This window comes from Nuphar pumila, chromosome 10 (assembly GCF_984573655.1).
Source record: "Nuphar pumila chromosome 10, dmNupPumi1.hap1.1, whole genome shotgun sequence".
Lineage (NCBI taxonomy): Eukaryota > Viridiplantae > Streptophyta > Magnoliopsida > Nymphaeales > Nymphaeaceae > Nuphar > Nuphar pumila.
In genome coordinates, this window is record NC_143258.1 from 72,319,172 (window position 1) to 72,332,471 (window position 13,300).

The following is a 13,300-nucleotide window of genomic DNA, read 5'->3' on the forward strand; positions in this document are numbered from 1 at the left end:
TGAAAATCCCGACCAGTTATAACACTGAATTTGAAAATCCCGACCGGTTATAAAAATTGGATTTGAAAATCCCGACCAGTTATAGAAACTTGATTTGAAAATCCTGACCAGTTATAGAAACTGGATTTGAAAATCCCGACCAGTTATAAAAACTGGATTTGAAAATCCCGACCAGTTATAAATCTGGATTTGAAAATCCCGACGAGTTATAGAAACTGGATTTGAAAATCCTGATCAGTTATAACACTGGATTTGAAAATCCTGACCAATTATAAAACTAGATTTGAAAATCCGGACCTGTTATAGAAACTGGATTTGAAAATCCCGACCAGTTATAAATCTGAATTTGAAAATCCCAACCAGTTATAAAACTAGATTTAAAAATCCCGACCAGTTATAGAAACTGCATTTGAAAATCCTGACCAGTTATAAAACTGGATTTGAAAATCCCGACCAGTTATAGAAATTGGATTTGAAAATCCTGACCAGTTATGACACTAGATTTGGAAATCACGACCAGTTATAGAAACTGGATTTGAAAATCCCGACCAGTTATAGAAACTGGATTTGAAAATCCCGACCAGTTATAGAAACTAGATTTGAAAATCCCGACCAGTTATAAAACTGTATTTGACAATCCCGACCAGTTATAGAAACTGGATTTAAAAATCCCGACCAGTTATAAAACTGGATTTGAAAATCCCGACCAGTTATAAAAACTGGATTTGAAAATCCCGACCAGTTATAGAAACTGGATTTCAAAATACCGACCAGTTATCGAAACTGGATTTGAAAATCCCGACCAGTTATAGAAACTGGATTTGAAAATCCCGACCAGTTATAACACTGAATTTTAAAATCCCGACCACTTATAAAAACTGGATTTGAAAATCCCGACCAGTTATAGAAACTGGATTTGAAAATCCTGACCAGTTATAGAAACTGAATTTGAAAATCCAGACCAGTTATGAAAACTGGATTTGAAAATCCCGACCAGTTATAAAACTGGATTTGAAAATCCCGACGAGTTATAGAAACTAAATTTGAAAATCCTGACCTGTTATAGATACTTGATTTGAAAATCCCGACCAGTTATAAAAACTGGAGTTGAAAATCCCGACCAGTTATAGAAACTGGATTTGAAAATCCCGACCAGTTATAGAAACTGGATTTGAAAATCTCGACCAGTTATAGAAACTGGATTTGAAAATCCCGACCAGTTATAGAAACTGGATTTGAAAATCCCGACCAGTTATAAAATCTGGAATTGAAAATCCCGACCAGTTATAGAAACTGGATTTCAAAATCCCGACCAGTTATAGAAACTGGATTTGAAAATCCCGACCAGTTATAACACTGAATTTGAAAATCCCGACCGGTTATAAAAATTGGATTTGAAAATCCCGACCAGTTATAGAAACTTGATTTGAAAATCCTGACCAGTTATAGAAACTGGATTTGAAAATCCCGACCAGTTATAAAAACTGGATTTGAAAATCCCGACCAGTTATAAAACTGGATTTGAAAATCCCGACGAGTTATAGAAACTGGATTTGAAAATCCTGATCAGTTATAACACTGGATTTGAAAATCCTGACCAATTATAAAACTAGATTTGAAAATCCGGACCTGTTATAGAAACTGGATTTGAAAATCCCGACCAGTTATAAATCTGGATTTAAAAATCCCGACCAGTTATAGAAACTGCATTTGAAAATCCTGACCAGTTATAAAACTGGATTTGAAAATCCCGACCAGTTATAGAAATTGGATTTGAAAATCCCGACCAGTTATGACACTAGATTTGAAAATCACGACCAGTTATAGAAACTGGATTTGAAAATCCCGACCAGATATAGAAACTGGATTTGAAAATCCCGACCAGTTGTAAAAACTGAATTTTGAAAATCACGACCAGTTATAGAAACTGGATTTGAAAATTCCGACCAGTTATAGAAACTGGATTTGAAAATCCCGACCAGTTATAGAAACTGGATTTGAAAATCCCGACCAGTTGTAAAAACTGAATTTTGAAAATCCCGACCAGTTACAAAAACTGGATTTGAAAATCCCGACCAGTTATAAAAACTAGATTTGAAAATCCCGACCAGTTATAGAAACTGGATTTGAAAATCCCGACCAGTTATAGAAACTAGATTTGAAAATCCCGACCAGTTATAGAAATTGGATTTGAAAATCCCGACCAGTTATAAAACTGGATTTGAAAATCCTGACCAGTTATAGAAACTGGATTTCAAAATCCTGACCAGTTATAAAACTGGATTTGAAAATCCTGACCAGTTATAGAAATTGGATTTGAAAATCCCGACCAGTTATGACACTAGATTTAAAAATCCCGACCAGTTATAGAAACTGGATTTGAAAATCCCGACCAGTTATAGAAACTGGATTTGAAAATCCCAACCAGTTATAGAAACTGGATTTGAAAATCCCGACCAGTTGTAAAAACTGAATTTTGAAAATCTCGACAAGTCACAAAAACTAGATTTGAAAATCCCGACCATTTATAAAACTGGATTTAAAAATCCTGACCAATTATAGAAACTAGATTTGAAACTCCTGATCAGTTATAATACTAGATTTGAAAATCCCGACCAATTATAAAACTGGATTTGAAAATCTCGACCAGTTATAAAAACTGGATTTGAAAATTCCGACCAGTTATAAAACTGGATTTGAAAATCCCAACCAGTTATAAAACTGGATTTAAAAATCCCGACCAGTTATAGAAACTGGATTTGAAAATCCCAACCAGTTATAAAAATGGATTTGAAAATCCCGACCAGTTATAGAAACTGGATTTGAAAATTCTGACCAGTTATAAAACTGGATTTGAAAATCCCAACCAGTTATAGAAACTGGATTTGAAAATCCCGACCAGTTATGACACTAGATTTGAAAATCCCGACCAGTTATAGAAACTGGATTTGAAAATCCCGTCCTGTTATAAAAACTGGATTTGAAAATCCCTACCAGATATAGAAACTGGATTTGAAAATCCCGACAAGTTATAGAAACTGGATTTTAAAATCCCGACCAGTTATAGAAACTAGATTTGAAAATCCTGACCAGTTATAGAAACTGGATTTGAAAATCCCGACCAGTTATAGAAACTGGATTTGAAAATCCCGACCAGTTATAGAAACTGGATTTGAAAATCCCGACCAGTTGTAAAAACTGAATTTTGAAAATCCTGACAAGTTACAAAAACTAGATTTGAAAATCCCGACCAGTTATAGAAACTGGATTTGAAAATCCCGACCAGTTATAAAAACTGGATTTGAAAATCCCGACCAGTTATAGAAACTATATTTAAAAATCCCGACCAGTTATAGAAATTGGATTTGAAAATATCGACCAGTTATAGAAACTAGATTTGAAAATCCCAACCAGTTATAAAACTGGATTTGAAAATCCCGACCAGTTATAGAAACTGGATTTGAAAATCCCGACCAGTTATAAAAACTGGATTTGAAAATCCCGACCAGTTATAGAAACATGATTTCAAAATCCCGACCAGTTATAGAAACTGGATTTGAAAATCCCGACCAGTTATAAAAACTGGATTTGAAAATCCCGACCAGTTATAGAAACTGGATTTTAAAATCCCGACCAGTTTTAGAAACTGGATTTGAAAATCCCGACCAGTTATAAAAACTAGATTTTAAAATCCCGACCAGTTATAAAAACTGGATTTGAAAATCCCGACCAGTTATAGAAACTGGATTTAAAAATCCTGACCAGTTATAGAAACTGAATTTGAAAATCCCGACCAGTTATAAAAACTGGATTTGAAAATCCCGACCAGTTATAAAACTGGATTTGAAAATCCCGACGAGTTATAGAAACTGAATTTGAAAATCCTGATCAGTTATAACACTGGATTTGAAAATCTCGACCAATTATAAAACTAGATTTGAAAATCCCGACCAGTTATAGAAAATGGATTTGAAAATCCCGACCAGTTATAAAACTGGATTTGAAAATCCCGTCCAGTTATAAAACTGGATTTAAAAATCTCGACCAGTTATAGAAACTGGATTTAAAAATTCTGACTAGTTATGACACTAGATTTGAAAATTCCGACCAGTTATAGATACTGGATTTGAAAATCCCGACCAGTTATAAAAACTGGAGTTGAAAATCCCGACTAGTTATAAAACTGGATTTGAAAATCCCGACCAGTTATAAAACTGGATTTAAAAATCCTGACCAGTTATAGAAACTGGATTTAAAAATCCCGACCAGTTATAAAAACTAGATTTGAAAATCCCGACCACTTATAGAAACTGGATTTGAAAAATCCCAACCAGTTATAGAAACTGGATTTGAAAATCCCGACCAGTTATAGAAACTAGATTTGAAAATCCCGACCAGTTATAAAACTGGATTTGAAAATCCCCACCAGTTATAGAAACTGGATTTGAAAATCCCGACCAGTTATAAAAACTGGATTTGAAAATCCCGACCAGTTATAAAAACTAGATTTGAAAATCTGGACCAGTTATAGAAACTGGATTTGAAAATCCCGACCAGTTATAGAAACTGGATTTGAAAATCCCGACCAGTTATAGAAACTGGATTTGAAAATCCCGACCAGTTATAGAAACTAGATTTGAAAATCCCGACCAGTTATAAAACTGGATTTGAAAATCCCGACCAGTTATAGAAACTGGATTTGAAAATCCCGACCAGTTATAAAAACTGGATTTGAAAATCCCGACCAGTTATAGAAACTGGATTTCAAAATCCCGACCAGTTATAGAAACTGAATTTGAAAATCCCGACCAGTTATAACACTGAATTTGAAAATCCCGACCAGTTATAAAAACTGGATTTGAAAATCCCGACCAGTTATAGAAACTGGATTTGAAAATCCTGACCAGTTATAGAAACTGAATTTGAAAATCCCGACCAGTTATAAAAACTGGATTTGAAAATTCGACCAGTTATAAAACTGGATTTGAAAATCCCGACCAGTTATAGAAACTGAATTTGAAAATCCTGATCAGTTATAACACTGGATTTGAAAATCCCGACCAATTATCAAAAACTAGATTTGAAAATCCCGACCAGTTATAGAAATTGGATTTGAAAATCCGGATCAGTTATAAAACTGGATTTGAAAATCCCGACTAGTTATTAAACTGGATTTAAAAATCCCGACCAGTTATAGAAACTGGATTTGAAAATCCCGACCAGTTATAAAACTGGATTTGAAAATCCCGACCAGTTATAAATCTGGATTTGAAAATCCCAACCAGTTATAAAACTAGATTTAAAAATCCCGACCAGTTATAGAAATTGGATTTGAAAATCCTTACCAGTTATAAAACTAGATTTGAAAATCCCGACCAGTTATAGAAACTGGATTTGAAAATCTTGACTAGTTATAAAACTGGATTTGAAAATCCCGACCAGTTATAGAAATTGGATTTGAAAATCCCGACCAGTTATGACACTAGATTTGGAAATCCCGACCAGTTATAGAAACTGGATTTGAAAATCCCGACCAGTTATAGAAACTGGATTTGAAAATCCCGACCAGTTATAGAAACTGGATTTGAAAATCCCGACCAGTTATAGAAACTGGATTTTAAAATCCCGACCAGTTGTAAAACTGAATTTTGAAAATCCCGACCAGTTACAAAAACAGGATTTGAAAATCCCGACTAGGTATAAAACTGGATTTGAAAATCCCGACCAGTTATAGAAACTGGATTTGAAAATCTTGATCAGTTATAACACTAGATTTGAAAATTTCGACCAATTATAAAACTCGATTTGAAAATCCCGACCAGTTATAGAAACTGGATTTGAAAATCCCGACTAGTTATAAAACTGGATTTGAAAATCCCAACCAGTTATAAAACTGGATTTAAAAATCCCGACCAGTTATAGAAACTTGATTTGAAAATCCCGACGAGTTATAAAACTGGATTTGAAAATCCCGACCAGTTATAGAAACTGGATTTGAAAATCCCGACCAGTTATGACACCAGATTTCAAAATCCCGACAAGTTATAGAAACTGGATTTGAAAATCCTGACCAGTTATAAAAACTGGATTTGAAAATTCCGACCAGTTATAGAAACTGGATTTTAAAATCCTGACTAGTTATAGAAACTGGATTTTAAAATCCCGACCAGTTATAGAAACTGGATTTGAAAATCCTGACCAGTTATAGAAACTGGATTTGAAAATCCCGACCAGTTATAGAAACTAGATTTGAAAATCCCGACTAGTTATAAAACTGGATTTGAAAATTTCGACCAGTTATAGAAACTGGATTTAAAAATCCCGACCAGTTATAAAAACTGGATTTGAAAATCCCGACCAGTTATAGAAACATGATTTCAAAACCCCGACCAGTTATAGAAACTGGATTTGAAAATCCCGACCAGTTATAAAAACTGGATTTGAAAATCCCGACCAGTTATAGAAACTGGATTTTAAAATCCCGACCAGTTTTAGAAACTGGATTTGAAAATCCTGACCAGTTATAAAAACTAGATTTGAAAATCCCGACCAGTTATAAAAACTGGATTTGAAAATCCCGACCAGTTATAGAAACTGGATTTAAAAATCCTGACCAGTTATAGAAACTGAATTTGAAAATCCCGACCAGTTATAAAAACTGGATTTGAAAATCCCGACCAGTTATAAAACTGGATTTGAAAATCCCGACGAGTTATAGAAACTGAATTTGAAAATCCTGATCAGTTATAACACTGGATTTGAAAATCTCGACCAATTATAAAACTAGATTTGAAAATCCCGACCAGTTATAGAAAATGGATTTGAAAATCCCGACCAGTTATAAAACTGGATTTGAAAATCCCGTCCAGTTATAAAACTGGATTTAAAAATCTCGACCAGTTATAGAAACTGGATTTAAAAATTCTGACTAGTTATGACACTAGATTTGAAAATTCCGACCAGTTATAGATACTGGATTTGAAAATCCCGACCAGTTATAAAAACTGGAGTTGAAAATCCCGACTAGTTATAAAACTGGATTTGAAAATCCCGACCAGTTATAAAACTGGATTTAAAAATCCTGACCAGTTATAGAAACTGGATTTGAAAATCTCGAACAGTTATAAAAACTGGATTTGAAAATCCCGACCAGTTATAGAAACTAGATTTGGAAATCCCGACCAGTTATAAAACTGGATTTGAAAATCCCGACCAGTTATAGAAACTGGATTTGAAAATCCCGACCAGTTATAAAAACTGGATTTGAAAATCCCGTCCAGTTACAGAAACTGGATTTCAAAATCCCGACCAGTTATAGAAACTAAATTTGAAAATCCCGACCAGTTATAACACTGAATTTGAAAATCCCGACCTGTTATAAAAACTGGATTTGAAAATCCCGACCAGTTATAGAAACTGGATTTGAAAATCCTCACCAGTTATAGAAACTGAATTTGAAAATCCCGACCAGTTATAAAAACTGGATTTGAAAATTCGACCAGTTATAAAACTGGATTTGAAAATCCCGACCAGTTATAGAAACTGAATTTGAAAATCCTGATCAGTTATAACACTGGATTTGAAAATCCCGACCAATTATAAAACTAGATTTGAAAATCCCGACCAGTTATAGAAAATGGATTTAAAAATCCCGACCAGTTATAAAACTGGATTTAAAAATCCCGTCCAGTTATAAAACTGGATTTAAAAATCTCGACCAGTTATAGAAACTGGATTTAAAAATTCCGACTAGTTATGACACTAGATTTGAAAATTCCGACCAGTTATAGATACTGGATTTGAAAATCCCGACCAGTTATAAAAACTGGAGTTGAAAATCCCGACTATTTATAAAACTGGATTTGAAAATCCCGACCAGTTATAAAACTAGATTTAAAAATCCTGACCAGTTATAGAAACTGGATTTGAAAATCCTGACAAGTTATAGAAACTGGATTTAAAAATCCCGAACAGTTATAAAAACTAGATTTGAAAATCCCGACCAGTTATAGAAACTGGATTTGAAAATCCCGACCAGTTATAGAAACTGGATTTGAAAATCCCGACCAGTTATAGAAACTAGATTTGAAAATCCCGACCAGTTATAAAACTGGATTTGAAAATCCCAACCAGTTATAGAAACTGGATTTGAAAATCCCGACCAGTTATAAAAACTGGATTTGAAAATCCCGTCCAGTTATAGAAACTGGATTTCAAAATCCCGACCAGTTATAGAAACTAAATTTGAAAATCCCGACTAGTTATAACACTGAATTTGAAAATCCCGACCAGTTATAAAAACTGGATTTGAAAATCTCGACCAGTTATAGAAACTGGATTTGAAAATCCCGACCAATTATAGAAACTGGATTTAAAAATTCCGACTAGTTATGATACTAGATTTGAAAATTCCGACCAGTTATAGATACTGGATTTGAAAATCCCGACCAGTTATAAAAACTGGAGTTGAAAATCCCGACTAGTTATAAAACTGGATTTGAAAATCCCGACCAGTTATTAAACTTGATTTAAAAATCCTGACCAGTTATAGAAACTGGATTTGAAAATCCCGACCAGTTATAAAACTGGATTTGAAAATTCCGACTAGTTATAGAAACTGGATTTGAAAATCCCGACCAATTATGACACTAGATTTCAAAATCCCGACCAGTTATAGAAACTGGATTTGAAAATCCCGACCAGTTATAAAAACTGGATTTGAAAATCCCGACCAGTTATAGAAACTGGATTTTAAAATCCCGACGAGTTATAGAAACTGGATTTTAAAATCCCGACCAGTTATAGAAATTGGATTTGAAAATATTGACCAGTTATAGAAACTGGATTTAAAAATCCCGACCAGTTATAAAAACTAGATTTGAAAATCCCGACCAGTTATAGAAACTGGATTTGAAAATCCCGACCAGTTATAGAAACTGGATTTGAAAATCCCGACCAGTTATAGAAACTAGATTTGAAAATCCCGACCAGTTATAAAACTGGATTTGAAAATCCCGACCAGTTATAGAAACTGGATTTGAAAATCCCGACCAGTTATAAAAACTGGATTTGAAAATCCCGACCAGTTATAAAAACTAGATTTGAAAATCCCGACCAGTTATAGAAACTGGATTTGAAAATCCCGACCAGTTATTGAAATTGGATTTGAAAATCCCGACCAGTTATAGAAACTAGATTTGAAAATCCCGACCAGTTATAAAACTGGATTTGAAAATCCCGACCAGTTATAGAAACTGGATTTGAAAATCCCGACCAGTTATAAAAACTGGATTTGAAAATCCCAACCAGTTATAGAAACTGGATTTCAAAATCCCGACCAGTTATAGAAACTGAATTTGAAAATCCCGACCAGTTATAACACTGAATTTGAAAATCCCGACCAGTTATAAAAACTGGATTTGAAAATCCCGACCAGTTATAGAAACTGGATTTGAAAATCCTGACCAGTTATAGAAACTGAATTTGAAAATCCCGACCAGTTATAAAAACTGGATTTGAAAATTCGACCAGTTATAAAACTGGATTTGAAAATCCCGACCAGTTATAGAAACTGAATTTGAAAATCCTGATCAGTTATAACACTGGATTTGAAAATCCTGACCAATTATCAAAAACTAGATTTGAAAATCCCGACCAGTTATAGAAATTGGATTTGAAAATCCCGATCAGTTATAAAACTGGATTTGAAAATCCCGACTAGTTATAAAACTGGATTTAAAAATCCCGACCAGTTATAGAAACTGGATTTGAAAATCCCGACCAGTTATAAAACTGGATTTGCAAATCCCGACCAGTTATAAATCTGGATTTGAAAATCCCAACCAGTTATAAAACTAGATTTAAAAATCCCGACCAGTTATAGAAATTGGATTTGAAAATCCTTACCAGTTATAAAACTAGATTTGAAAATCCCGACCAGTTATAGAAACTGGATTTGAAAATCTTGACTAGTTATAAAACTGGATTTGAAAATCCCGACCAGTTATAGAAATTGGATTTGAAAATCTCGACCAGTTATGACACTAGATTTGGAAATCCCGACCAGTTATAGAAACTGGATTTGAAAATCCCGACCAGTTATAGAAACTGAATTTGAAAATCCCGACCAGTTATAGAAACTGGATTTGAAAATCCCGACCAGTTATAGAAACTGGATTTTAAAATCCCGACCAGTTGTAAAACTGAATTTTGAAAATCCCTACCAGTTACAAAAACAGGATTTGAAAATCCCGACTAGTTATAAAACTGGATTTGAAAATCCCGACCAGTTATAGAAACTGGATTTGAAAATCCTGATCAGTTATTATACTAGATTTGAAAATTTCGACCAATTATAAAACTCGATTTGAAAATCCCGACCAGTTATAGAAACTGGATTTGAAAATCCCGACTAGTTATAAAACTGGATTTGAAAATCCCTACTAGTTATAAAACTGGATTTAAAAATCCCGACCAGTTATAGAAACTTGATTTGAAAATCCCGACGAGTTATAAAACTGGATTTGAAAATCCCGACCAGTTATAGAAACTGGATTTGAAAATCCCGACCAGTTATGACACCAGATTTCAAAATCCCGACAAGTTATAGAAACTGGATTTGAAAATCCCGACCAGTTATAACACTGAATTTGAAAATCCCGACCGGTTATAAAAACTGGATATGAAAATCCCGACCAGTTATAAAACTGGATTTGAAAATCCCGACCAGTTATAGAAACTGGATTTGAAAATCCTGATCAGTTATAACACTGGATTTGAAAATCCCGACCAATTATAAAACTAGATTTGAAAATCCCGACCAGTTATAGAAAATGGATTTGAAAATCCCGACCAGTAATAAAACTGGATTTGAAAATCCCGACCAGTTATAAAACTGGATTTAAAAATCCCGACCAGTTATAGAAACTGGATTTCAAAATCTCGACCAGTTATAGAAACTGGATTTTAAAATCCCGACCAGTTATAGAAACTGGATTTGAAAATCCTGACCAATTATAGAAACTGGATTTGAAAATCCCGACCAGTTATAGAAACTGAATTTGAAAATCCTGATCAGTTATAACACTGGATTTGAAAATCCTGACCAATTATCAAAAACTAGATTTGAAAATCCCGACCAGTTATAGAAATTGGATTTGAAAATCCCGATCAGTTATAAAACTGGATTTGAAAATCCCGACTAGTTATAAAACTGGATTTAAAAATCCCGACCAGTTATAGAAACTGGATTTGAAAATCCCGACCAGTTATAAAACTGGATTTGCAAATCCCGACCAGTTATAAATCTGGATTTGAAAATCCCAACCAGTTATAAAACTAGATTTAAAAATCCCGACCAGTTATAGAAATTGGATTTGAAAATCCTTACCAGTTATAAAACTAGATTTGAAAATCCCGACCAGTTATAGAAACTGGATTTGAAAATCTTGACTAGTTATAAAACTGGATTTGAAAATCCCGACCAGTTATAGAAATTGGATTTGAAAATCTCGACCAGTTATGACACTAGATTTGGAAATCCCGACCAGTTATAGAAACTGGATTTGAAAATCCCGACCAGTTATAGAAACTGAATTTGAAAATCCCGACCAGTTATAGAAACTGGATTTTAAAATCCCGACCAGTTGTAAAACTGAATTTTGAAAATCCCTACCAGTTACAAAAACAGGATTTGAAAATCCCGACTAGTTATAAAACTGGATTTGAAAATCCCGACCAGTTATAGAAACTGGATTTGAAAATCCTGATCAGTTATTACACTAGATTTGAAAATTTCGACCAATTATAAAACTCGATTTGAAAATCCCGACCAGTTATAGAAACTGGATTTGAAAATCCCGACTAGTTATAAAACTGGATTTGAAAATCCCTACTAGTTATAAAACTGGATTTAAAAATCCCGACCAGTTATAGAAACTTGATTTGAAAATCCCGACGAGTTATAAAACTGGATTTGAAAATCCCGACCAGTTATAGAAACTGGATTTGAAAATCCCGACCAGTTATGACACCAGATTTCAAAATCCCGACAAGTTATAGAAACTGGATTTGAAAATCCCGACCAGTTATAACACTGAATTTGAAAATCCCGACCGGTTATAAAAACTGGATATGAAAATCCCGACCAGTTATAAAACTGGATTTGAAAATCCCGACCAGTTATAGAAACTGGATTTGAAAATCCTGATCAGTTATAACACTGGATTTGAAAATCCCGACCAATTATAAAACTAGATTTGAAAATCCCGACCAGTTATAGAAAATGGATTTGAAAATCCCGACCAGTAATAAAACTGGATTTGAAAATCCCGACCAGTTATAAAACTGGATTTAAAAATCCCGACCAGTTATAGAAACTGGATTTCAAAATCTCGACCAGTTATAGAAACTGGATTTTAAAATCCCGACCAGTTATAGAAACTGGATTTGAAAATCCTGACCAATTATAGAAACTGGATTTGAAAATCCCGACCAGTTATAGAAACTAGATTTGAAAATCCCGACCAGTTATAAAACTGGATTTGAAAATCCCGACCAGTTATAGAAACTGGATTTGAAAATCCCGACCAGTTATAAAAACTGGATTTGAAAATCCCAACCAGTTATAGAAACATGATTTCAAAATCCCGACCAGTTATAGAAACTGGATTTGAAAATCATACCAGTTATAACACTGAATTTGAAAATCCCGACCAGTTATAAAACTGGATTTGAAATCCCGACCAGTTATAGAAACTGGATTTAAAAATCCTGACCAGTTATAGAAACTGAATTTGAAAATCCCGACCAGTTATAAAAACTGGATTTGAAAATCCCGACCAGTTATAAAACAGGATTTGAAAATCCCGACGAGTTATAGAAACTGAATTTGAAAATCCTGATCAGTTATAACACTGGATTTGAAAATCCCGACCAATTATAAAACTAGATTTGAAAATCCCGACCAGTTATAGAAAATGGATTTGAAAATCCCGACCAGTTATAAAACTGGATTTGAAAATCCCGACCAGTTATAAAAACTGGATTTGAAAATCCCGACCAGTTATAGAAACATGATTTCAAAATCCCGACCAGTTATACAAACTGGATTTGAAAATCCCGACCAGTTATAACACTGAATTTGAAAATCCCGACCAGTTATAAAAACTGGATTTGAAAATCCCGACCAGTTATAGAAACTGGATTTAAAAATCCTGACCAGTTATAGAAACTGAATTTGAAAATCCCGACCAGTTATAAAAACTGGATTTAAAAATCCCGACCAATTATAAAACTGGAT